This window comes from Lithobates pipiens, unplaced genomic scaffold (genome assembly GCF_037356315.1).
Source record: "Lithobates pipiens isolate NorthernLeopardFrog02 unplaced genomic scaffold, aLitPip1_a1.2 Scaffold_109, whole genome shotgun sequence".
Classification (NCBI taxonomy): domain Eukaryota; kingdom Metazoa; phylum Chordata; class Amphibia; order Anura; family Ranidae; genus Lithobates; species Lithobates pipiens.
Window position 1 is genome coordinate 8,248 of NW_027507695.1, and position 26,981 is coordinate 35,228.

At 42.7% G+C, this 26,981-nt stretch overlaps 1 long non-coding RNA gene across 1 annotated transcript; it reads right to left on the reverse strand.

Annotated features, from left to right (window-relative positions):
• Nucleotides 1-1,179: 1,179 nt before the first annotated feature.
• LOC143959076 (uncharacterized) lies at nt 1,180-26,981 on the reverse strand. The gene is made up of 2 exons (XR_013270169.1): nt 26,906-26,981; nt 1,180-1,664 (listed from the first exon to the last, which is right to left on the reverse strand). It is a non-coding gene; the product is annotated as an uncharacterized LOC143959076 (long non-coding RNA).

Consider the following 26,981-nt stretch of genomic DNA (forward strand, 5'->3'; position numbering starts at 1 on the left):
AGATCAGTTAAGTGTTAGGGTGGGCTTGTGCACAGAGAGGGGTTTTAACATTCATGCATTGAAGCCTTTAGAACCACTTTAAAGTAATTCTAAAGGAAAGAATAAATAAACGATATGTTATACTTACCTACTCTGGGCAATGGTTTTGTACAGAGCTGCTCCGATCCTCTTATTTTTGGGTCCCCCATCAGCAGTCCTGGCTCCTCCACCCCTGCCAAGTGCCCCCCCTCATTGGCTTGCTGGCTGTGATTGACAATAGAAGGACCCAATGGCTCCCACTGCTGTGTGAGCCAATAAGGAGAGAGAGAGACCCAGGAGAGCTGCTTCTCTCATGCACATCGCTGGATCAAGATGGGGTTTAGGTAAGTATAAGGGGGCTGGGTGAGAGCTGCACCCCAATAGTTTTTTACTTTAGAGCATTAAGGTAAAAAAAAAACTTTTGCTTTTAGAACCACTTTAAGCCATAGTGAGAACACCAATATGGGCCACTTTTTAAAAAGTTTTAAAGGATGAAAAATCAAACCGTTAAAACTGACAAATAATCTTTCTGCCTGTGCTTTTCTTTAAAAATGATGTACCTTGCATAGTAAAAACTGTGTGCAGGTATATCTCCAACGTTCTGTACAAAATTAGATTTTACATCCCATCCTACACAGTGTATCGTGCTTTTATCTGCAAATCTTTTCTTCCCTCTACCAGCAGATAATGACAAACTGTCCCTCCCACTCCTGGGTGAGCATCTCCATGAGTTTAACCAGGGTAATTTCAAGTAAGGTGTCAAAACAAATGCTGCATATTAGATGCCTAACCTATAATTTTACACTCCACAGCAGCAGCCCCTCCCTTCGTTTTTCCCACTATCTTCTTCGTCTAGTAAACTCAGCGGGTTTGATTTGCATCTTCGCCCACAGATAACAAGTCCTTTCTGCATATGCTTTGCGCTTCTCAACCATTTTGCTGCTGAAAGCACCTCTCAGTGGGGCTGATGTAAAGGAAACCCGAGCATGGGAAAGTGTCAGGGGCAGCTACAGTAAGGAATCCAATCTTCCCTGTAAAGTTCTAACCTGTATAAGGAATATGGCAGTTAGAAACTGACTTGTTGTTAGCGGCAACACAGACACTTTCCTTTTCTTTCTAGGTTATATAAGAGTCACAACCATTGTCCTTAAGGTCCCTCACCTTTCGAAGAATTTTCCGCTTTGAATGGATCTCCTCTTCTTCACTGAAGACCTGGTCACTCTCTGGTGAAGAGTAGTTAACAGATGAACAGGTAGAAGTGCTGGAGACGGATCTGTCTGACTGCCTCGCTGACTTTTTCACCTCTTCCACTGGCATGATATCTACCGAGTTGTCTTCATCTATGGACTTCCTGTTCTCTTTGTCGTGATTTTTTGGCTGAGGTGTTATGTTGCTCTCTCGAGTTTCCTTCTTTTTCTCTGTCTCACAAGGTAATACTGTTAACTTCTGCAAGTTTTCCTCCACAGAGATCTGATCTGGTTGCTCCATGGTTTTTATTTTCGACTAAAAAACTTCACTTGGTCTTTGAACAGTTGTACTTCACTGATTGCGCCTGACTGATCAGCCACGACCTCTGGTTATTTGCTCTTCCATTGGCATGCCCTGAAAATTCGTTCTCAGGTTCACGCTTCTTGTCCATGTGACATCTGTCAAGAGAGTGCAAATCAACAAAAATTGGAACAGTAGATCTTTACATCTTCATGGCTTTTACTTTCAATGACTGATAAGCATACTATTATGGAACACTTTGCAAGTGAATTGTGTAGTACAACGGGTGCATGATATCCTGTCACATCTTTAAATTTGTAAAGTTTTATGCATTATCTGTATGCAGAAAGATAAAACCTGTTCTTATCCAAAGTGAATCCTAAAAAGGTGTAAAAATTGAATTTCTGGCATTCATACAGTGCCTTGCAAAAGTATTCACCCCCTTAGCTTTTTACTCATTTTGTTACATTACAGCCTATAGTTGAATGTTTTTTTAATCTGAGTTATATGTGATGGATCAGAACACAATAGTCTCAGTTGGTGAAGTAAAATTAGAAAAATAGTTTTATCCATATATTTTTCAGAAATAAAAAAACTGATAATTCGCATGTGCGTATTTGTTATGAAGCCCATGAAAAGATCTGGTGCAACTAATTACCTTAAGAAATGTCACATAATTAGTCAAATGATATCCACCTGTGTGCAATCTTATGCCGCGTACACACGATCGGACATTCCGACAACAAAATCTTGGAATTATTTCCTACGGATGTTGGCTAAAATTTTTCTTGGATACACACAAATGTTTTTGGAAATTCAGAACGTCAAAAACGTGGTGATGTATAACACGTACGACGAGCCAAGAAAAAGTTCAATAGCCAGTGCGGTTCTTCTGCTCCATTCTGAGCATGCGTGGAATTTTGTGCGACGGAATTGTGTACATGCAATCAGAATTTCCGACAACGAATTTTGTTGTCAGAGAAATTTTGAGAATCAGCTCTCAAATTTTTGTTTTCGCAAATTCCAACAAAATGTCCAATGGAGCCTACACACGGTCGGATTTACCGACAAGCTGACATCGAACATTTGTTGTCGGAAATTCCAACGGTGTGTACGCGACATAAGTCTCACACGATCTGTCAATACATACACACACACACACACACCTTTTTGAAAGGCCCCAGAGGCTGCAACACCTAAGCAAGAAGCACCACTAACCAAACACTGCCATGAAGACCAAAGAACTCTCCAAACAAGTAAGGGACAATGTTGCAGAGAAGTATAAGTCAGGATTCGGTTATAAAAAAAATATACAAATCTTTGATGATCCCTAGGAGCACCATCAAAGCTATCATAACCAAATGGAAAGAACATGGCACAACAGCAAACCTGCCAAGAGACGGCCACACACCAAAACTCACAGACCGGGCAAGGAGGGCATTATTCAGAAAGCAGCATAGAGACCTAAGGTAACCCTGGAGGAGCTGCAGAGTTCCACAGCAGAGACTGGAGTAGCTGTACATAGGACGATAATGAGCTGTATACTCCACTGAGTTGGGCTTTATGGCAGAGTGGCCAGAAGAAAGCCATTGCTTTCAGCAGAAAACAAAATGGCACGTTCTGAGTTTGCGAAAAGGCACGTGGGAGACTCCAAAAATGTATGGAGGAAGGTGCTCTGGTCCGATGAACCTAGAATTTAACTTTTTGGCCAAAGAAAATGCTATGTCTGGCGCAAACCCAACACTTCACATCACCCAAAGAACACCATGCGCAGTCGGGACTGGGAGACTGGTCAGAGGGAAAGATGCATGGTGCTAAATACCGGGATATTCTTGAGCAAAACTTGTACCACTCTGTGTGTGATTTGAGGTTAGGATGGAGGTTCACCTTCCAGCAGGACAATGACCCCCCAAACACAATGCTAAAGCAACACTTGAGTGGTTTAAGGGGAAATGTGTAAATGTGTTGGAATGGCCTAGTCAAAGCCCAGACCTCAATCTAAGCCCTTGTACACACGGTCGGAGATTCCGACGGAATGTGTCCTATCGGACCGTTTTGTCGGATAATCCGACTGTGTGTGGTCTCCATCGGACTGTTTCTGTCGGAATATCCGACGGACCAAGATTTCCAACTTGTCCGTAAAATTTTCTGAAAAAATGCTCTGAACGAACATACTCCGATCATGTGTAGCCTACTCTGACGGACAAAGTGCCATGCATGCTCAGATCAAATTCCTAGACCAAAGCTATTGGCTACTAGCCTGAAGGTAGTCCTGTCGTAACGAAATAACGTAATCACGTTATGTACAATCGGACAAAATCCGTCGGACAAAATCCAACGGATTTGGTTGTCAGAATGTCTGACCGTGTGTGTACAAGGACTAATAGAAAATCAGACTTAAAGATTGCTGTTCACAAGCACAAACCATCCAACTTGAAGGAGCTGGAGCAGTTTTGCAAGGAGGAATGGGCAAAAATCCCAGTGGTAGGAAATGGCAAGCTCAGAGACTTATACAAAGCGACTTGGAGCTGCAATAGCCACAAAGTATTGACTTTGGGGGGGGGGGGGGGGGGGGGTGAATAGTTATGCACATTGACTTTTTCTGTTATTTTGTCATATTTTTTGTTTGTTTCACAATAAAAAAAAAAAAAAAAAACAACACACAACAAAAAGTTGTGGGCATGTTCTGTAAATTAAATGATGCGAATCCTCAAACAATTAATGTTAAATCCAGGTTGTGAGGCAACAAAACACGAAAAATGGCAAGGGGGTGAATACTTTTGCAAGGCACTATAAATACTAATCACCTAATAAATATATATGAAAGTTGGGTGTTTGTTTAGCTTAGTGTAGAGCCTACCAGTGAGCGGGGTCCACATCAGCTATGCTGTTTAACGGCTTGAATTCCCACGCAGGGGTTTCAACTTCACAGCAGTAATTTAGTAATAAACAAAAATACCAAGCCACCTGGCTCTCTGGTCAGCTCTGCTGCTCAGGTTTTGCTTCAGACCTTTTGGCTTTTCCTGTACAAACCCTGTACCTCAGCACTCTTTTCCAGCTTCCTTGCTGTTCCAGCCCACAGGCTTGGACCCTCTGTCTACTACTATATATACATTTTTTTTTTCATCTAATGTATTACGTTTTTGTAAACCTAAAAATGAAAATATATTGTAGGCATTGGTAGTTTGAATTTTTACAGCTTATTCTTTTGTTTATTTGGTACAGCTAAAAAATACAACATGAGAACGCTGTTCAAACTCAATCACTGGGCAACCAAGCTACAAATTGCTGTAAAATGACTCTATTAGCGATTCCATAGAAAAGAACTAAAGCCTCATACACACGGTCGGACTTTGTACAAACTTTTCCGTGGACTTTTGTACAAAGGGCGTGGTCCACAAGTTTGTATTGCATACACACGGTCGGACTTTTTGACAACAAACACGAACGTAATGACGTCACAACGTACTGACACCGCTTCAAAAGAGGACGTTCAATGACTCCAGCGCCACCTTTGGTGAACTTCTGTATTGTAGTCTGATCTTTTGCGTTGGTTCTGAGCATGCGTGTTTGTACCTTGTACAAAAGTCCGATGCTTTTGCGTACACACGGTCGGACTTTGCTCCATCGGACTTTTGTTGCCAGAAAGTTTGTCCGTTCGCACAGCCAACAAAAGTCCGATGAAAACAGAAAAAGTTTGTCCGATGGAGCGTACACACAGTCGGATGTTGCTCCAAAACAGCTAATTTGCATGTTTGTTGTCAAAAAGTCCGACCGTGTGTACGGGCCTTAAGACTATGATTGTCCAATCAAGAAACTGCCCAAAGAAAAAAAAAAAAAAAAAAAAAAGGTAGGATCGTTGAGCATAAATCGCTCATCTGGCATGGCCCTAACAGCTGTGAAAAGGTGGATTAGTCTATCACTGGAGCTAGTTCCAGACAGCTCAGTAGATCGCATCAAAAGGGAGAATGTTTTTCAAAAAGCACAAAATCGAAATGGCTATCAATATTAATAATACGAAGAAATAAAACGAAAGAAGCTGGTGATGGAATATCCGATTGCCTTTAGGGCTCAAGAAGGAATTTTTACTCTGCTAGAGCAGGGGTAATCATATTTTGTCTTTTGGTTTAACGCAATTGGCATATGTCTTTTTTAAACCTATATTGTAATAAACAAATTTAGCCTGAACAAGCCTTTGGGGTGATTTTCTATGGAAAATTAGCAAAAAATGCTTGATATTTGCTGTGGGAATTTCAAACATCCTACAAATCCAGAAAATAGAAGGCAACATGGTATAATTGCAACATCATTCAATAAACAAGAATGTCGGCCAACTAAAACACCAAAGACTGCCATTTTAAAGTGTACCTGTACTGAGTTTGGAAAATAGCCATTATAAGGTGATAGACTTTTGGGTTAAATTAATCCTCTGCACAGCACCATTGCAGCTTGCAGATGTTCCTGTCCAAAAACTTTTGGAAAGGGAGAATTTGCATAGGGTTTAGTAATTCCCCTGTCCTCACATAGCAGGGCTCGGGTTTGGCAATACAGTAGCTTGCTTTGGCACAGAGGTATGGGAGTGTTACAAATAAATATTTCACATATTTATTTGTAAAAAAAATTTGAAAACCATTTATCATTTTCCTTCCACTTCACAATTATGTGCTACTTTGTGTTGGTCTATCACATAAAATCCCAATAAAATAAATTTACGTTTCTGGTTGTAACATGGCAAAATATGGAGAATTTCAAAGGGTATGAATACTTTTTCAAGGCACTGTAGTTAGCCGTTTGCCTAGAGTTCCACTTTAAAGTGGTAGTAAACCCTTACAAACCACTTTGACCTACAGGTAAGCCTAGATTAAGGCTTACCTGTAGGTCCAAGAAATATCTCCTAAACCTATACAGTTTAGGAGATATTTACCCGAAGACAGCCACCGCTGTCTACGGCGCATGCGCCATAGACAGCGCATGCGCGGGAGTGACGTCATCGCGGCTCCGGCGAATCACAGCGCTGGAGCAGCGAGACCCACCAAGAAGATGAACGCTTGGAACTACAGGGGACAGCGGTGACTTTGCTGGCTCCTGTGTCAGGTAAGTGACACATAATGGGCTACTATGCGATGCATAGTAATCCATTATGCTTTACCTTTGCAGGGAATCAAAGAGGAAGTAAACCCATCAGGGTTTACTTCCTCTTTAAAAAGACTAAGCTTTCTTAATATAGATATTATAAGGTGCTAGGCCGTATCTTCTCAATGCAGTAATCCTCTTGATAGTGCCATGACTTCTGGGTCATGAATAGAATAGGCACTCCCATACCTCTATGCCAAAGCAAAAAGTATGAACACTTTTGAGGCACTGTAACTACATGGTTAAAATCTATATAATATATGTTTTCTGCTTTAACTACTTTGGCCAGCCATTCCTATGATACACACTTCTACAAGCCAATACGTTCACTGTACTACCTCTTGGTTTTTTGGTTTTGCTGAGATTATAGGGTGGCACAGTGGTGTAGTGGGTAGCACTCTTGCCTAGCAGTAAAAAGGGTCACTGCTTCAAGTCCCAACCATGACACTACCTGCCTGGAGTTTGCATGTTCTCCCTGTGCCTGTGTGGGTTTCCTCCGGGTACTCCAGTTTCCTCCCACACTCCAAACATATACTGGTAGGTTAATTGGCTTCTGTCCAAAATTGGCCCTAGTATATGATTGTGAGTAGGGGACCTTGGCTTGTGGGCTCCTTGAGGGCAGGGACCAATGTGAGTGTGCCATGTATGTGCTATATGGGTACCTTAAATAAATAATAATGAGATGCAATGTACAGGGATAGGGACAATTGTAGACACTCATTTAGGATGGACTGGTGTCTTTATTCAACCTAACTAACTATGTAACTATTGTACAGAGGTGATATATATTAAAAGTCCAGTAAGAAGGCAAGAAGCGGAGAGGTGACATAGGCAAATTGCTGAATCAGGTAGGAACTATATGTGACACCTGCCCAACTGCACAGTGTGGAAATCACAAGACTAGCTGTAAAGAATTGTAAATCCTTTAGGAAGTCAAGCAGTGTATTTAGCCATTTTCCTGTTTTAATCTAGTACAGGTAGGGGAGATCATGCATGTCCAGGTACCCTCCTGGGTATATAGCCAACTTATTGATGCAAAAAATAAAGACTGTTAGGCAGGGATATGCAATTAGCGGACCTACAGCTGTTGCAAAACTACAAGTCCCATCATGCTTCTGCCTCTGGGTGTCATGCTTGTGGCTGTCAGAGTCCTGCTATGCTTCATGGGACTTGTAGTTCTGCAACAGCTGGAGGTCCGCTAATTGCATATGCCTGCTGTAAGGGCTTGCAGTCGGAGGTTGGGAAAAATAGGCAGCTGATCCATGGATTTACCACCCCTCTTAAGCTGCAAAGGCAGCCAAACAGGGTTGTGCACATGTCATGGCAAAAATGATTCCCCCCTTTGCATTTGGCAGGCAGGACCATCGTCAAACATGACCCAATCGAGTGAATAGGACTGTGCAACAACAACCCTGTAACTGTGTGCGACACACAGGGTTGCTGTGTGGTGGTGGGGGCTTTATGGGATTAAAACAGGCTGTGAAGTGATGACATAATGCCTTCTCAGCGCCTGTCAAATGCCTCTGGAAAGTGATCCACCACCGAGGCGGCAAGGTCTGCTGCAAGTGTAAACGTAGCCTAATTCAAACTAACACTGATTGCAAAGCAACAGAGTGAGAAAAAAAAAAAAAAAAAAAACTCTTTCACTAGTTTTAGTAAAAAAAATAAAAAATTTCCATGGAAAGAAAAAAATACTGACAGCTAACAAGCTGTAAGTTCTTTCGTTTTTGCTTGGCGACATGTTTTCATTCTATCATTCAATCAATTTACGGTACTCAGACTACATTTAGAAGCAGATTGTAATATTATCATATAGCAGCATTATCTGCTCTTCCAATCTTCTCTCCCCCTCCTTTCCCTCTGCATCTGATCTCTGCTTCAATGAGGGTTGGCTTGGGACCAGCGGGAATAGGAAATTTTGAGGTTCCCACAGGCACAGCACTGTGTCCTCAACTGTCATGCCAGGGATGGCAGCTAGAGGGATGCTGGCAGAGACAACTGCTTTTAGGAATCTAGGTAGGCGGAAACAATGGTGCTTAAATTAGCGCAAAGATGTAAACACTGGGAACAGCACCATCACAAGAGAAAATGTATAGATAGGATGTGCAGATGTGCACAGCCTGGTGCAGTTGAAGGACTATAGCTGAGACTGTATTACAGAATCTGGGACCCTGGTTCCCAGGGCCGTCTTTAATATTGATTGGACCCTTGGCAAAACTTTTGTTGCTCCCCGCCCCATGCAGTTTTTCTCTCCACCTGCTCTGAGACATACAATAAATAGGACCTAGACTCAAAATCAGTTTACCGAATTAGATCATGCAGCTATTGCGATTGGTTGCCGGAGGTTACAGTGTATCATTACCACTCACTGACTGGTTGCTAGAGGTTACAGCACACATTACAGCTCACTGATTAGTTACTAGAGGTTACAGCACATGATTTAAGCTTGTTTATTGGTTGCTAGAGATTACTGTGAATATGACCTCAGGGGGGCACGATATATATACGAATGCCACCAGCTGCCGCTATTTACTTATGAATGCCACCGCTATTTACATGTAAATTACCGGCATTCATATGTAAACACAGAGTCTGCAGGTGATTCATCTGCATTAGTAGCAGCACTTCACACTGAGATATTGGGACGCAGCACAGAACTAAAACCTCAAGGGATGAGGAAATTTAAACCAGTATAGTTGGCAAGTATGAGGCAGCTGCTTTGGGCCCCACAACAATGAAAGGGCCCAGGGCAGCTGCCCCTTTTGCCCTACCTTAAAAATGGCTCTGCTGGTTCCTGTACAGGATCAGCACTGAAGAGAGAACTGGCAGAGCCCACCTAATACAGGAATGGTGAAGGAGAAAAAATTAGAGGGTTTAGAAAAAGGACACATATCTATCCCTCTTTACTTACCATAGAAGATTTTAAGACCTGTATTTCAACCATGTCAGTGCTTAAAGCACTTAAAGATAAGTGTCATCATTAATTTGGGAGGTATATGCCACTGGATGCCTAAGGTTGGGGCCATACAGGAGTCAGCTTCTTTTTTTATTTCTGTTCAACCAACAGGCTGAAAGAAAGAAAATGACCATGTTCCATGTGGATGGAGGAATCCTCCCACTAAGCTATTGTATTCTGACAGGGGGAAGACTTCCCCACGGTCAGAATATACTGATCAGCACTGCTGGCTATAGCCAGTTTCTCTGATCAAGAGAAATTTTTCGAACGGGCTGGCTGTACACTGGTCAATTGATATCAACCTGTGTACAACCAGCCTGCCAAAACTTTGATCAAATATTTGTCAGGTCCCTGCCAAATATTCGATCCATATTTGGCTGACTTAAGCCCCTGTACACACGGTTGGAGATTTCCACAACCAAATCCGTCGGATTTTGCCCGTCGGATTTTGTCCATCGGATCTTGTCCGAAACTGTTGCATACACACGGTCGGACAAAGTTGGCGAAAAAATCCGATCTTTCAGAACGTGATGACGTAATTTAGTTACGATGGGACTACATTCAGGCTAGTAGCCAATAGCTTTGATGTAGGAATTTGATCTGAGGATGCGTGGCACTTGGTCCGATCAAAATTCTCTGCACATGATCGGAGTATGTCGGGAAATACTTCCAACATGTTGGAAAATTGGGTCCGACGGATATTCCGACGGAATCAATCCAATGCATACCACACACAGTCGGATTATCCGATGACACGGTCCTATAGGACGCATTCCGACGGATTCTCCGACCGTGTGTACAAGGGCTAAGACTGCAGCAAAGTCTGTAAGCAAACAATAAACATAAGGATGCATGCAATTAACTTTTTGTAGGATACAGAAGATACTATAATTGTCCATGACACAGAATATACCCTGGAATTCAGAAAAGAGAGTTGTAGACAAATTTTAGAATTCTGTTAGGCCGTCACACCACAAATGTCGGAAATAGTTACGAGTCTGTTGTATGGAGGCCTGCACTAAAGTTGGGATGGTCATAGCTGCCACTCCAATCTCAGCTATTTGTATGGAAATATGCTGTGCTGAATCATATACCAAAAAAAAAAAAAAAACAACAACCTGATGATGTTTGACCAAGAAAACGCATAGGATGTGGCCTGGTAGTGCTTTGCAATAATTTTTCAATGCAGCTGGAGGTATTTGTGCATTATCAATGTTAGAGCCATTCACCCAAACAACATTTAAATGTTCTTAAAGTGATTTTGGCAATTTTATTCAATTACGCAAGTGCATTTTTTTCTCTCTTTTATTGATAAACATACCTCAGTGAGCACTATGTAAGCTTTTGTATTATTTTGATCACTGATCCATGCTTTATAACCTGAGCTGACAGGAGTGATGGATTTACCTAGTGTGAATTCTGGTGAGGATTGTTGGTGCCCTGTGAGAGTCCAGCTAGGTTCATGGAGTCTGATTCATTTGAATAAAGGCGCAATAAGACTATTCTAATAAGGGTCGATCCATAAGGTGAGAGAGTGTGCCCAAAAGGGAACTTGGAGGTGTCTGCTATCCCACAATTTGTTCTTACCAAATTGAACTGTTTGGTTCAATTTGGTAAGAACATACAATTACTATTGGTGGATTGTATCACAACCTTTCACAGACATTTGTATGAAGAACTGTTATATAGTGATTTTGGATCATAATTATACATGTTTATATGTAGCATGATTTTTATTTGGTTGTTGTTTTTTGGTATATGCATCAGTGCAGCATATTTCAACACACATATGTTAAGATTTTTCACTTTTGTGCTTTCAGCTTTAGTTTAATTTACAATTGGTGCGCAGAGTCACATTTCTCACAACGCTGATCTCTTTGCTATTGTGCTTGTAACACATAAAGGTACATAGCCGATGAGTTTTGTTGTGAGAGACTAGTTCCCCATCAGGTCCACAACAACTGAGATTGACAATGGACAGCAATGGGTGGATTCCACAACTACTGTAAAACCTACCTATTGCTATCCACTTAACCCAAAGGGTGGTGGACTTGATGGAGAACTCTCCCAGCAGCCCTATAAGGTTCCACCCACTCCACTTGGGCAGTGGGTGTAGAGTTGAGTTGTTTAATACGGGAGCCTGATTGAGGACTAGTTCCCCATCAGGTCTGCATACCCCGTGATGCCTGCCATTAACCAAATACGGGCAATGCCATAACTGGGTAATGTTGTCAGCTAGCATCGCTCGCCCACTTTTTTTATGCTGTTTGATGTGGGAATCTCCTGGCTGGCAGCTGAATGGGGTCAGGGATGCATCATTGGTTGCTAGGATGCTACCGGCCACTGGTATCCTAGCAACCCGCAGGCCCTGAGCAGAAAGCTGTTAGATTAATATCAGTTACCTAGAGCAAAAGCCATTTCCTTCACTACAACCATCCTACTCTAAGCACTGGTATCTCTCTGTACGCCAACTCAGTTGGTCTTAAAGTAGAAGTAAACCCATTAAATTAACAGTTTAAAAAAAAAAGGTACATTCCCGGCATGCCAGAAATGTAACTGTCACATTGGTTGTGCTCTCAGCCAAACTGTTAAACCATCCAATGGCTGGTGTCATAACTGATCACATGTGCAACAACATGGCAGTTGAAGATTAAACAGAGGTCAAGATGGCTGCTTCCTTGGGTGAAAATGATAGGAGGGTTTACTTCCACTTTAATTACCTCTAATATTCTTATCTAGGACTTGGTCTGTAGTTTTTGAATTTGCCTCAGCCATAGCCAGAAATTGTTTAAGTGGCTCAAATAAGAAATACCTGAATCTGACAAGTGTTAGAATCCGTACAAAACTATGGAAAAGCTTTTCCGATTTAAGCACAGGAAGTTTTAAAGTGACCATTCCACTAGAATGGAGTTGCTAATGCTTTACTGAATCCCCCCCATAAAGTGAACATTATTACAAATGTACCATTGCCTAGATGGAATGAGGTGAAGAACTTCTTCCAATTTGCTATTGCCTACTAAGCGAATACTCGTCATCACATTACCATTACAGATGCAGAAAGCACCCTGGAAATCAACAGGCATGGAGATGGTCCCAATTTTGGAACTACCTTGTATGATAATAATTACTTACAAAAGGCACCCAACTTTGAGCACACAAAAAGCTCAGTTATCACAAGTGATGCTTGGAGGTTTTTACTGCCTGTAGGGAGTTCCCCTAATAAGCAAAGAACAGGACATTCATTGGCTGCAAAGATAAATTGCCAGGATCTGATCATTCCTACACCTATTGTTAGTGAAAAACGTAGATTTATAGCATCAATGAAATTCAGCCTCCTAATGTTGTCTGCATGCGCTAACACTTCCTGTGCAGATTGTCCTCGGAATTCCCTAATCTTGAGATACTGTATTTTGCAAACAGTGACTTCCTGAGCAGCGCTGAGTGTTCTACCTTCCACATTTTTGCCTCACTATTAGGACACAGAGGAGAGGATGGGCCTGAGCTTGACTTCATTTAAAGATGCCATCTGAACAACAGTGTGTCCTGAGGTGCTGTGCAAGATAAATTAACATATATACCAGATGTCTATTCAGTATTGCAGGTAGTTGTATGGCTTAAAGTTGCACAATGGCTAAATGTAAGGGCCATTAGCATTAGATTTCTGGTCTTGTGAGGTGGGCCTTAAAAGGAAACTTGAGCTCTCTTTATTGGCTGCAAAGCAAATTATATGGTAGGCACAAATGGTATCTACATCTACGCTTACAAAACCATTTACATTCCCTTCCTGCAGCTGTATATTTGTAAAAAAAAAAAAAAAAAAAAAAGGGTATGAGGTGCACATGCAGCAAGGTATTTGCATTCGATTTATGGCTTTCGGCACAGCAGCAGACCAATTATGGTGCCTCCTGTAAAGGACTAATTTTACGTTGCTGCCTACAAAGATAGTACAGGTTTTTCCATGAAAATCCAAGATCTGCTTAGCTTGCAGCCCCCCTCACAAATAATAAACATACAGATAAAGTGTATGACCAGCCTAAAACTTTTTTTTAGCTTTGGATAGCACGGAGGAACAGTTACAGTGTTTCGAAAAAGTATTCATTCCCCTTGAAATTTTCCACATTTTATCATGTTATAACCAAAAAAGTAATTGTATTTTATTGGGATTTTGTGTTGGTGACCAACACAAAGCGGCATATAATTGTGCAGTGGAAGGAAAATGATAAATGGGTTTCCAAAATGTTTACAACTAAATATGCGAAAAGTGTGGCATGCATTTGTATTCGGCCCCCCTGAGTCAATACTTTACAGAACCACCTTTCTCTGCAATTACAGCTGCAAGTCTTTTTGGGCATGTCTCTACCAGCTTTGCACATCTAGAGTGACATTTTTGCCCATTCTTCTTTGCAAAATAACTCAAGCTCTGTCAGATTGAATGGAGAGCGTCTGTGAACAGCAATTTTCAAGTTTCTAACAGGTTTTCTTCTATGATTGCCCCGTATTTTGCTCTTCCCTTCAACTCTGACCAGCTTCCCTGTCCCTGCTAAAGAAAAGCATCCCCACAACATGATGCCGCCACCACCACCATGTTTCATGGTGGGGGTGGAGTGTTCAGGGTGATGTGCAGTGTTAGTTTTCCACCATGCATAGGGGTTTATTTACTAAAGGCAAATCCACTTTGCACTGAAAGTGCACTTGGAAGTAAAGTCGCTGTAGATCCGAGAGGGGTATGCAAGGAAAATAAAAGACAGCATTTTAGCTTGCACATGATTGGATGCTAAATCAGCAGAGCTTCCACTCATTTCAGATCTACCCCTTAGATTCATAGCGACTGCACTTCCAAGTGAACTTTCAGTGCAAAGTGGATTTACCTTTCGTAAATAACCCCCATGGTGTTTTGCTTTTGGCGAAAAAGTTACATTTTGGTCTCATCTGAACAGAGCACCTTCTTCCACATGTTTGCTGTGCCGCCCACATAGCTTCTCGCAAACTGCAAACTGGAACTTCTTATGGCTTTCTTCTTGCCATTCTTCCATAAAGGCCAGATTTGTGGAGTGAATGACTAATAGTTGTCCTGTGGACAGATTCTCCCACCTGAGCTGTGGATCTCTGCAGCTCCTCCAGAGTTTCCATGGGCCTCTTGGCTGCTTCTCTGATTAATGTTCTCCTTGCCCGGTCTGTCAGTTTAGGTGGACGGCCATGTCTTGGTAGATTGGCAGTTGTGCCATGATCTTTCCATTTTAGGATGATGGACTGAACAGTGTTCCGTGAGATGTTAAAATCTTGGGATATTTTCTCCACAACTTTATCCCTGACCCGTCTGGTGTGTTCCTTGGCCTTCATGATGCCATTTGTTCACTAAGGCCCTATAACAAATTTCTGAGTGCCTCATAGAACAGCTGTATTCATACTGAGATGAAATCACACACAGGTGGACTCTATTTACTAATTAGGTGACTTCTGAAGGCAATTGGTTCCACTAGATTCTAATTAGGGATATCAGAGTAAAGGGGGCTGAATGCAAATGCAGGCCACACTTTTCACATATTTATTCATAAAAAATTTGGAAAATCATTTATCATTTTCCTTCCACTTCACAAATATGTGCCACTTTGTGTTGGTCCATCACATAAAATCCATTTATGTTTTTGGTTGTTACATGGCAAAATGTGGAACATTTCAAGAGATATGAATCTTCAAGCCACTGTAGATCCCCTGCTGGGTTTTAACCTCTACCCAAGCACCATGTTAGAAAGGTTTCTCCTCATTTCATATACTGGTAGTGGGGGTCATTTTGGAGAAATGTTGAGGAACCTGACTCTCATGAGATGATGCTCCAGAGTACTGTGCAGGAGTGTCTTCCTGCAAGATTTGGGATCCAGCACTGCACAAAAGTATCCTCTCACTAGGTTTGGATTCCTGAGCTTTCTTTATATCATGCAGTGAGGGTGTGGACATTACATTCAGCTAGGCAAAGCAGCTGGAATTTGATGTGTAAGGTAAACAATGTACACTTTTTTCTTCTGCCCCCCCCCCTTCATTTTAGGAGCAGGGGGATCCTTTACTTCAGTGGTCATCAACCCTGCCCTCAGGGCCCCACTAACAGGCCAGATTTTATGTGTTACCTTGGGGAGATGCAGACTAGAATACTGCAATCCTAAGCAGTAAATTATATCAACTTTGATGTATTTAGGTTATTTTGCAAACCTGGCCTGTTAGTGGGCCCTGAGGACAGGGTTGATGACCACTGATTTACTTGACCTATGCATTGCACATTCTTGTAAAGGTACGATAGAATACACAGCTGAAGGAAAGTACAGTTGTTAGACATGTATACATACCAACAAAAGGTCAGGATATGCACTAGAGCTGCACGATTCTGGCCAAAATAAGAATCATATCTTTTTGCTTAGAATAAAAAGATCAGGATTCTCGCAATGTAAAATCTTTCACATTATACAAAAAAAAAAAAAAAAAATGTGCTAACTTTACTGCTTCGTTTTTTTTTTTTTAATTCAATAGAGTAATTAAAAAAAATGCATTTGAAAGGCCACTGCGCAAATACACCATGACATAAAATGACAAAAATATTGCAACAACCACCATTTTATTCTCTAGGATGTCTACTAAAAAAATATATATATTATATATATATATACACACACACACATATATACATATATATATATATATATATATATATATATATATAAAATGTTTGGTGGTTCCAAGTAATTTCTAGAAAAAAATAAATTATTTTAACTTGAAACCAACAAATGTCAGAAAAAGGTTTAGTGTTTAAGTGGTTAAACTTTTTTCACTTACACAAAAAGTCTATTCCATTGACAAATTGTTACAATGTTTATACTTAAGTTTAACTGATAAAGAATGTATTGATTCTTGGCAGACTGGCCAGTTTTTCTCTTCCTTTCTTTTGAAGGCTGTGGCTTCAGAAGAGCAGAGAGAATTCTTTGCAAAGAAAGAATAATGAAACACTTTAGTCAAGATCCCAATAACGATTCTTGACAATTATTTGTGCAGCTCTAATATGCACATATAACGAATTACTGACTTTTGACTACAGTTATTTGACAAAGCAGGGTAACCTAAGCAAAGCTTTATCATAAACAATTTCCTGCCTTTACGGCCTGTTTAACATGGACTTCAGCTTGTATAACAGTGTAAAACTGCAAGTTTTTATGAAAGTTTCGGCAAGCTTCAAGCGACTTTCTCTAAGCTTTTAAAGTGCCCCTTAGCTCCTGTTTGTAAATGCAGGCTTCAGCAGGCTTTCAACAAACTTCAAGTAGTGCTGAAGCCTGCTAGCAGCCTGTTTAAGGTGACAACCAGCACTCTCATTAGGATCTGTGTTCAACGTTTACAAACTGGAGTTGAAGGGTGCTTTAAAAGATTCAAAGCTTGCTCTGCAAATGCTGTGTGAAAGCTTGCTGTTCACACTGCTTTCTATATAAGCTGAAGCCCGTGAAAAACAAGCCTACCACTGTCAAATACTGCGAGAGACAAACTGTCTAAAGCTGGCCATAGACAGAGTGTTTTTGTTTCCTGCAACCACAAGTTGACAACACTGACACTGACAACACTTTCTGCTGGGAAAACACAGTGGTTACTGCTAGCAGCTATACTAGCCACTAGCAAAAATCGCATGTAAAATCCAACAGGCTGGTTGTACCCAAGATGATTGATCAATCAATTTGGGTACATTCCGGCTGCCCATACATGGTTTTAATCTTGGCTGGTCCCTGCTGAACCGACCGAGATTCAAACTGTGTATGGCCAGATTTATGCACTATGTTGCATCTGAGAAAAAAAAAAAGTAAACTTTCCTGAAGCCTTCAGAATCACCCCAGCCACAAAGATGTCTATCATGAAGAGGTTAATATTTTGTTGGTTACATGCGAAGGGTGGAGGATTAGAGCCCGGTTGAACAAATTCCTACAGGCAGCTAGCCAACGGGCCTAAAAAAATAAACAGCACAGAACATTTTTTAGCAGGTTGTATAGTTGATTATGGAAGTACATCTTCGGTGACTTCTAGAGTAGACTGACTGGCTCCTGAATTCTACATACGAAGTACAAAGGAACTTCTACATGAAGTTCATTAGTTGCACAATATATGGTAATGTATAGAAAGAGGAGCTGGGGGAAAACACGTCAGTTGCCACCAATTAGGTGTTACCTTTCATTCCCAAACAAGTATTAATGGTCTTTTCACACAGGTGTTATAAGGTGTATTCAGCAAGGTATCAGTGAACAGATCCCCTGCTGAGTTGGAGCAGAACAATTCACATGTCACTTTTGTGACATTCCTGCCTGTTCAGTTTTTCGTCTGCATTTTGACATGTTAGCAAACCTATGTTGCCTCTATGGTCAGTGGGATGTAAATAGACATGTGTCCATTTACAGCAGGTAACCTCCAACTCATCACCTTTAGGTCTGGAAAAATGGAAAAGGACACAGTCTTTTTCCAATGCTTTTTCTGGACCTGGATGGACTCAGGAGGTAGGAGGTAGGTGGATGTAAACAGACACATGACCTTCCTTTTACATGCATTAATCTTCCCATCATGTCCGCCTGAAAAACATAAAGTAGAACTCCACCCAAAAAGTACAGTTCCGCTTTAAGGCCTCCTCTCCCGATCTTCTTTGTCATTTGTAATTTTTTTTGGGGGGGGGGGAGGTGGGTACCTGGTTTAGATAGGTACATGCTTCCACTTCTGCTCGGATCACCTAGGCAATCTGAGGGGAAGTTCCCCTTCCCCCTCCCCACAGTCTTTTGGGACACAGCACAGGTCCTAAAAGACTGCAGGACAATTCATAAAGCATAGTGTGGTTTATGCGTGCGCAGTGGGCACCCGGTTGTAACCTGCAAGCTGTCACAGCCGTCTGCCCGCAGTTAAGATGCTGGTGCCAAGGACCAAAGACAGTCCCCGGTGCCCCCTCAGGTGAGCAGAGCGCTGGATCCTGGTACAAGAAGTGTCTTTTTATTAAAAGTCTGTAGCTACAGTTTTTGTACCTGATGGCTTTTAATTTTCAGAAAACTGACTCTTTAAAATGCAAATGCATTCTAGTTACTACAGACAAGAACTCTTACTCTTTTGCCAATTTCATAAAATGGACCCACTTATGACTATTTATTAACAATCACTTATTAGCATAGTAGCATAATAAGTATTCCTGCAAACAATATGCTCATATCTAATTAGTGTGAAGGTGTTCATAAAGGTGACTTCAATCCATCTATTTCCGAACATTAAGTGATGGTCTAAAGCCCAATACACACTATCAGATTTTCTGCTGATTTTTTCCTTCAGATTTACCAAAACCATGTAATATGAGGTCAAACCTTAGGAGATTCAATTTGTATGCAATCAGGAAGGCCCTTGCACTACATGGTTTTGGTAAATCTGAAGGAAAAAAATCAGCAGAAAATCTGATAGTGTGTATGGGGCTTTAGGCTGTGTAAATTTGCTCTCCTGCCGGACTATTGTCTTCTCCCAGTGGAGGGGGGTTTAGCTACCCGAGGACAATGAGTTTGTTAGGACTACATAACACCTCCCTCCTTTCTTCACAACAGGGGAGATGTTTGTAGTCTATAGAGTTTGCAAGAAACAATACTGACTGATGCAGAGGCAGAGAGTACAGGATTTCTGGCTGGATGAACAGCTATGTGTTCGTGTTTTTTTTTTTTTTTTGCACTTGTCAAACAGATATACAGACAGAACAAATAAATCAGTTTCAATTGTAAATTTTACAGACCCAAAAGGAGAGAAAGTTTTTGTTAGAGTTTATATACACTTCATACGGGAGCTGGTGCACAGATTCCAACACACACTGCCTGCATTCAGATCCTTGCATACACTTCTACATGCATGTCAAATTTTCACACATTGCTGTGTCCATGCAGCTGCTGCATTTGCACCCACCTCTAAAGGCTACCTGCACTTAGGTCAAGGCTGGATGAAGCCTAAGGCTGGATTCACATCTATGCATTTTTGGCGCTTTTTGCATTTTGCAGATTTGCACTACAGTCCATTTAAAATGGTTTCCTATGAAACATGTTCTGTAGTGAAAATCAGCAAAATGCAAAAAGCACTAAAAATGCATATGTGTGAATCCAGCCTTAGGGAGCATTTACATCTGTGCTTGCACATTGCCAGCGATTACATACAAGAACCCCAGGAGTGGTTCTCGTGATTAGCTGCGAGTAGGCAGCCCCATTGAAACAATGGGAGGCTGCGTTTCTTACAGCTAAATCGTGCCCACTCACATGTAATCGCGAGTGCTGAGATCACATGTGTGTGATCGTTCAGAGCAGGGAAATCTCTTTAAAATAATGAAGGTGTCCTGTATATCCATCCATAGTAAAAGATACGTTAGATACTACAACTGTAAAAACAAGCTGAATTGCTTTACTCGTAAAGCTGAATTGACAGTCACCGCTCTCCACCCTGAGGAGACGGAGAACTGAGGGATCAGAAGTCATGTGATCACTCAGTTTTTGGGCTTAGAGCTGAAGTGGGACATCTGCAGCATACAGATAAGTATGTATGTTTGTTTTGTGTCAACCCAAACTTCTCCTTTAAATAAGATTTCCCCGCACTACATCTTTAAATAGATGTATTGTCCAATTGAGCTCTTCTCTCCCAAGGATCCATGGACCCCGAGGGTTCCTCCAGAATTTACTGGCTATTCCCTAAAAATGAACAGTTGCTGCCTCTGTCCCCACTTATTAGCTATCTCTAGGGGAGCAGCCTTCTTACCTACCACCAATGTAAGGGACACTATTCCCACTGACCACCAGTGTAGTGGGGACCCTCCCCTAATGGTCACCAATGTAAGATGGTTCTGCTCCCAAAATCATCCATTTTATAATCATATCTTAACCTCCCTGGCGGTTTTCCCCGAGTGTGGCTAGGGGTTAAATTTCAGTACCATTAGCGGTAACCCCGAGCCACATTCTGGATTGCATTGCAGTATCCTGTGATGTCCCCCGCTGTGTCTGCGGGCTCTGTCCTCTGCCTGAAGCCTCTCTGTGTTGGGTTCTGTTCCCTGCGAGTATCGCAATGCATAGGGACGGAGCCCAGTGGAAAATTGAAAATTCATAATACATACAGTACACTGTAATCTTACAATTACATTACTGTATGAAATTATTTCACAAACCTTTTGTCCTTCGTTCTTTGTCCAGTGCCCTGCATGCAGTTTTATATTATATATACTGTTCTTTCTGCCTGGAAGCTTGAGACTGTCCATAGCAACCAAAAATTGTCCCTACATCAAAAGTGGTTTTAGACTAGAAAACAGCGATAGTAAATTAGAATACTTGCAGAATTGAGCGACAGTGAATCGTGGGGGAATTCATTTTATTATTATTATATTATTTTATTTTTTTATTATTTATAGTTTATTTATTATAATTTATGATTTTGTGTTTCAAACGTTATCATACCCGGGATGTCTACTAGACTCTTGTTTGGACAGATTTAAGTGAGTTATTACTAAAGCCGCGTACACACGATCAAACAATCCGGTGGAAAAGTCCGGCGGAACAATCCGCCCGTGCGTGGGCTCCGGCGGACTTTTTTTACCCAAAAGTCCGGCGGACTAAGAAAGTAGTTTTGCATCTAAATATGTCTGCCGGACTCGCATTTCGGCGGACAATATGGCTGTGTGTGTGCTAGTCCGGCGGACAATACAGCCGTGTGTGTGCTACCGTACTTTTGAAATTAACTGACTTTTCCTGCCTGGAGAAGAGAAGAACAGAAGGTGGCGACGACGGCCACCGCTTGTAAAAGAGCTAGAAGAAGGCACGGTGGCCCTGCAAGAAGAACCGAAGAGGGGGACAAGACCCCCGAAGTCGGAAGAAGAGGAGTCCGGCGAGAAGACCCCCGAAGACGGAAGAAAACCCCCGGAGCTGTGCAATAAACTATTTTAACCCTTGTGTGTTGTGCTTTTTTTACATTTTTTTCACAGGTGAATGGGTAGGGGTACATTGTACTCATTCACATAGGGTGGGGGGCCAGTATCCAGGGCCCCCTTATTAAAGGGGGCTCCCGGATTCTGATAAGCCCCCTGCCCGCAGACCCCGACAACCAATGGCCAGGGTTGTCGGGAAGAGGCTCTTGTCCTCATCAACATGGGGACAAGGTGCTTTGGGGTGGGTGGGCGCGGCCCCCCCTTCCCCAAAGCACCCCCCATGTTGAGGGTACGCGGCCTGGTACGGCTCAGGAGGGGGGGCTCGCTTGTCCCCACCCCCTTTCCTGACGGACCGGGTAGCGTGCTCGGATAAGGGTCTGATATGGACCTAGAGGGGGACCCCCGCGCCGTTTTTTCGCCATAGGGATTCCCCTTTAACGCCATACCAGGTGACAGTGTCAGCGATGCTTCCTTCGCTGGTCCCGGCTACCTGGAGCCGCACTCAAAATGAACGGACTTTCCTCCATGTGTGTGGGCGAGTCCATTCATTTCAAAAGTACGGCGGATAGTCCAGCGGACTAAGTCCACTGCAAAAGTACCGTGTGTGGGCAGGTAGCTCGTTCGGAAAGTCCGGCGGACAGTCCGGCGGTTTGTCCGCCAGATAGTCTGATACGTGTGTACGCGGCATAAGAATTACATGCCTACAATATAAAACGCAAAATTTCTATGCAAACCAATTTTACTGCATTGAGACGCAAAAATCTAACATAATCATACCACCAGGGAGGCTACAGCCCAACTCCGGGAAACCCTGGAAAATGATCCACTGCAGTGGGGCTGAGCATGCACTACAAGGGTTTACTGCTTGTTTTGTTAATGGAAGAGAAGAAGTGCTTTTACTTACCCAATCCTCCTCTCCCCAGCACATGGTGCCCCCCCACATTCCAGAGGTGGACTGTCACTTAGTGTCACCACGTCCAATGCAGGGCTATTGTACCTACATTGGTCTTGAGGATGTCAGGACCTTAGGAAAAATGGAGCGTGGTGGAGAAGCTGTTGCGGGGGACCGGTTTAGCATGGGTAAGTAAATTTACTTAAGCAGATCATACATGGATTGAAATTTGGCTGAATTTTGAGCCTTGTATGGGTACTGAGATTGTACAGAAGCTAATCAACTGATCAACTTTTTTTCCCCAATGCCCTGATGGATTCACCCCCTTGATCAGTGGAGCTTGCAATGTTAATCAGTGTATTCTAACAACGGGGAAGTCTCCCCCCACTGGCAGATTACAATAGCTTAGCGGGAGTAATCTCCCCCATCCACCGCAAACTTATCTATGGGCTGCCTTAGACCTAAACAAGCAACTTACCCCTGCAGTGTGGGTGCATCCCCTATGCAAGGGATCATTTAAAGTTTTCCAGAGTTGGGTTTTAAAGTGATTGTAAAGGATGATTTTTTTTTTACCTTTATGCATTCTTTGCATGAAGATAAAAAAATACCTTCTGTATGCAGCAGCCCCCCCCCCCCCCTGATACTCACCTGAGCCCCCTCTCGGTCCAGCGATGTGAACAAGAGCCTCAGCTGTCCCGGGACTCCCTCTCTTCATTGACTGAGACACAGTAGCTGGAGCCACTGGTTTCTACTGCTGTCCATCACAGCCAGTGAGCCAATGAGGAGAGAGTGGGAGCCTTATGAATGCACAGAGCACGGGGGAGGAGCCAGGAGCACCAGCAGGGGACCCAAGAAGAAAAGGATTTGGGCTGCTCTGTGCAAAACCATTACACAGAACAGGTAAGTTATATGTTTGTTATACTTGTTTAAAGTGGTAGTAAAGGTGTTTTTTTGTATTTATACCTACAGGTAAGCCTATAATAATGATGTGCGCTGAGCTTTCAATGAATGGTGTACTGTCCATTGAGAGAGCCGTACTGCGGCTAATGGAAGCTGACAGGGCTTCCATCTTCATCCGCTCTTCCTTACGATTCATGAGCTGCAGCCATCTGATTGGCTGAGCCGTGATGTTGTCACTCCCATGAGTGTGGTATTGATGACATCACAGCTCAGCCAATACGATGGCCACAGCTCGCGAACCCAGAAGGAAGACTTTTGATGATGGAAGCCCTGTCCGTGGTGACAGCACGCCCCTGGAGGGCTTCGTTTTCAGGTAAGTCTTTCATAATGTAATAACAAACATTAACTCGCAGGGAGAAGATTTTATTTGGGGTTATTTGTCGTGGTTTATTACCGCTTTAAATATTGATCAAAATCCAATAACACAACAGGTTGCTGACTATAGATTATTCATATTGTGAGTGATTGATCATAAATAAATGGATTTAATTCTAGTTTATGATCAGGATTTTGTGTTGTTTTCATAGTATGTTGGTATTGTGCTGGTTATTATTTGGAGTGAGGTTAGAGAAAGTGGTGTATTATTTGCATTTGGTAGTTTGTCTGTTATTTTAATCTTTGTTATTTATTCTATGTTGTATTTTAATTGTATGGATGTTTTATTTGTAGTGTAGCTTTAATTTGTTTGCTAATGGCTGTTATTGGTAAGTTGGCTGCTTCCCACTGCCCCTTCTCCATTCCTCCATGTTCCTTGGAGAGCTATGGCTTAGGCCGCGTACACACGGGCGGACTGTCCGTCCAACTAAGTCCGTCAGACAATCCGACAGACAGTCCGTCCTACTTTCGAATGAACGGACTTGACCACACACGATGAACAGACAGTCCGCTGAAAGCTTGCGCGATGACGTGTACAGCACGTACGACGGGACTAGAAATACGACGTCCAATACACTGCAATGCAACCTTCGGCCGTGTAAATCCTTTCTGAGCATGCGCCATACTTAGTCCGTCCAACTTGCCTACTCACGAGCGGACTGTCCGCTGAAACCAAGTTTGGACGGACAATATTACGGAAATTCCGAAAGACTTAGTCCGCCAGACTGTCCGCTGAAAAAGTCAGCTGAAGCCCACACACGAGCGGACTGTCCGCTGAAACGTGTTTCAGCGGACCAAGTCCGTCAGACAGTCCGCCCGTGTGTACGCGGCCTTAGGGTGAAGGGGATGTGTCCCCGCCTCAACCTCGGGGGAGACGGCTCATTCAGTGCCACCATCCTATTCCCTTTTTGGGTCTGTTGGGTTATTCATCTGAACGTGGCCAAAGGTAATGCATCCACATTTAACACCTGCTCTCTTTTTGAAACCAATGATTTTTCATTTGAGACTGTGACCCACCTATTTACTTATTTATTTCATCTCTTTATTTTGCGATTTTTGATGCATCACACTCCTGATGATTGGCTGAAATCGCAATGAAACGCGTAGAGTCCATACTCAGGGATGCCAAGTCAAGTTTGCTACAATCATGAATTTATTTTATTCATTTATAGTTATATTTATTAGGATAACCATGTTCACCTGCTCTGTATATCCATCGATTTTTTTATTGTGATTGCTTGTACCAATTATGTCTATGCATTATATACATTAAATAGGTCAACATGATTATCACTACAATTAATTATGCTTCTTGTTGCATGACCCATGTATTATATATTATGATACATTATATATATACCTACTATTTAGTATTTGTATTTAATTTATTGGATCGATTAGCAACTTTCTATGGGTATACAGATTTTCCCTGCAGGGACAGTGACAATTAATTACATTTTAGGTATCCTAGACCATTTCAAACACATATCCATGCCTCATTTAAAGTCCCACAATCCACTTTTTTCATTTCCTTTTATTAATACAGGGATGGAGGCATGCTTATGTTACATTGGGGTCCAAACAGGTCACGTGCTTTTTATTATATTGGTAAGTTTAGTTTATTGTTGTGATCTTGTGTTATCTTTGTTAAAGGAATTGTAAAGGCAGAAGGTTTTTTATCTTAAAGCGGAGGTTCTCCCGTCCCTTTAAAAATTAAAAATCAATATCTACACTACTGTAGCTGCTGACTTTTAATATTAGGACACTTACCTGTCCTGGAGTCCAGCAATGTCGGCACTGCAGCTGATGTTTCCAGTAAGGGAACTCGGCAGTGTAGCAGGGGAGAAGCAAGGGGAAGACCAATGATCCACCTGCCGCCACTCCAGGGATGGCTCAGTACCCAGCATCTGGCTCAGCCACCCAGCACTCCATGGCTCATGGAGGGGAGATCAGAGTCTGGGCAGGACAGAAGTAAGGAGCCACCCCTCTCTGGATGGCGGCGGCGGGATGTTGGTTTGTCCCTCCCCCAAATTATCAAGCACCAGCCACCACTGCTCCCCAGCACCCCCTAATTACTTACCTGACCCCCGCCTCTCTCCAGCGATGTCCATGAGTGTCTTAAGCTGTCCAGGACTTTCCTCCTGATTGGGCCATTGGCTCCTGCCAAAGTCAGCTAGCCAATCAGGGGAGAGAGGGGCGGGGCCAGACAGGGGCTCAGTGTCTGAACAGACACACAGAGCTGCGGCTCGTGTGCCCACAAAGCAAGCTGCTTGCTGTGGGGGCACTCAACACGAGGGAGGGGCCAGGAGCACCTAAGAAACTGGGCTGCTCTGTGCAAAACCATTACACAGAGCAGGCAAGTATAAAAAAAATGTTTGTTTTTTTAAAGAGACTTTAATATCACTTTAAGTGTGTCTGTGTCGTAACAATTTCCCTTTGGGATTAATAAAGTATTCTGTATGTTATGGAAGCATCTATGTCCACATGGGTTCCAATCCCTCGCCACTCTGTCCAGAACTAACAAAAAGTTTGTGCCTTTGGTTCTACATTCTTTTATCCGTTCTTGCCAATGTACCCGGAGCTTTAGCTGCAACAATTATTCAGAGACCTGAAACTTATTTAAAGGGTTTGTCCATGTTAGAAGTGTCAGGAAAGGTTGCTCTATTCTCTTTACTATAAGCAAGACAATGACACAATTCAGTATAAGAAGAGTGGCAGACGGGACCCTGCAGAGGACAGCTCCCCCCTGTGGTGAGGGACAACATAGGGGGGGGGGGGGAGATCCTACAACATATGAAGGGGGCTCACCACATCCCTCCATCTCCTCACTACCTGCAGGTACCACACAGCTGGAGCCCCCACTTTACTGACACCATCACTTCTACTCACTCCTCACTGCTCTGCTAAACTATGAATGCACATGGAGCCCCTTCCCACAGCACACCCCATGCAGACCCCATGCAGACCCCATACACACAGCACATCCCATGCAGACCCCATACACACAGCACATCCCATGCAGACCCCATACACAGAGCACACCCTATGCAGACCCCATGCACACAGCACACCCCATGCAGACCCCATGCACACAGCACACCCCATGCACACAGCACACCCCATGCAAACCCCATACACACAGCACAGCTCTTACCACTCTGCACGCTCTTCTCCTTTTTCTTTTCTCAAGTGTCCCAATACTTTTTATGAGAGCACAGGTAGGCGGGGAT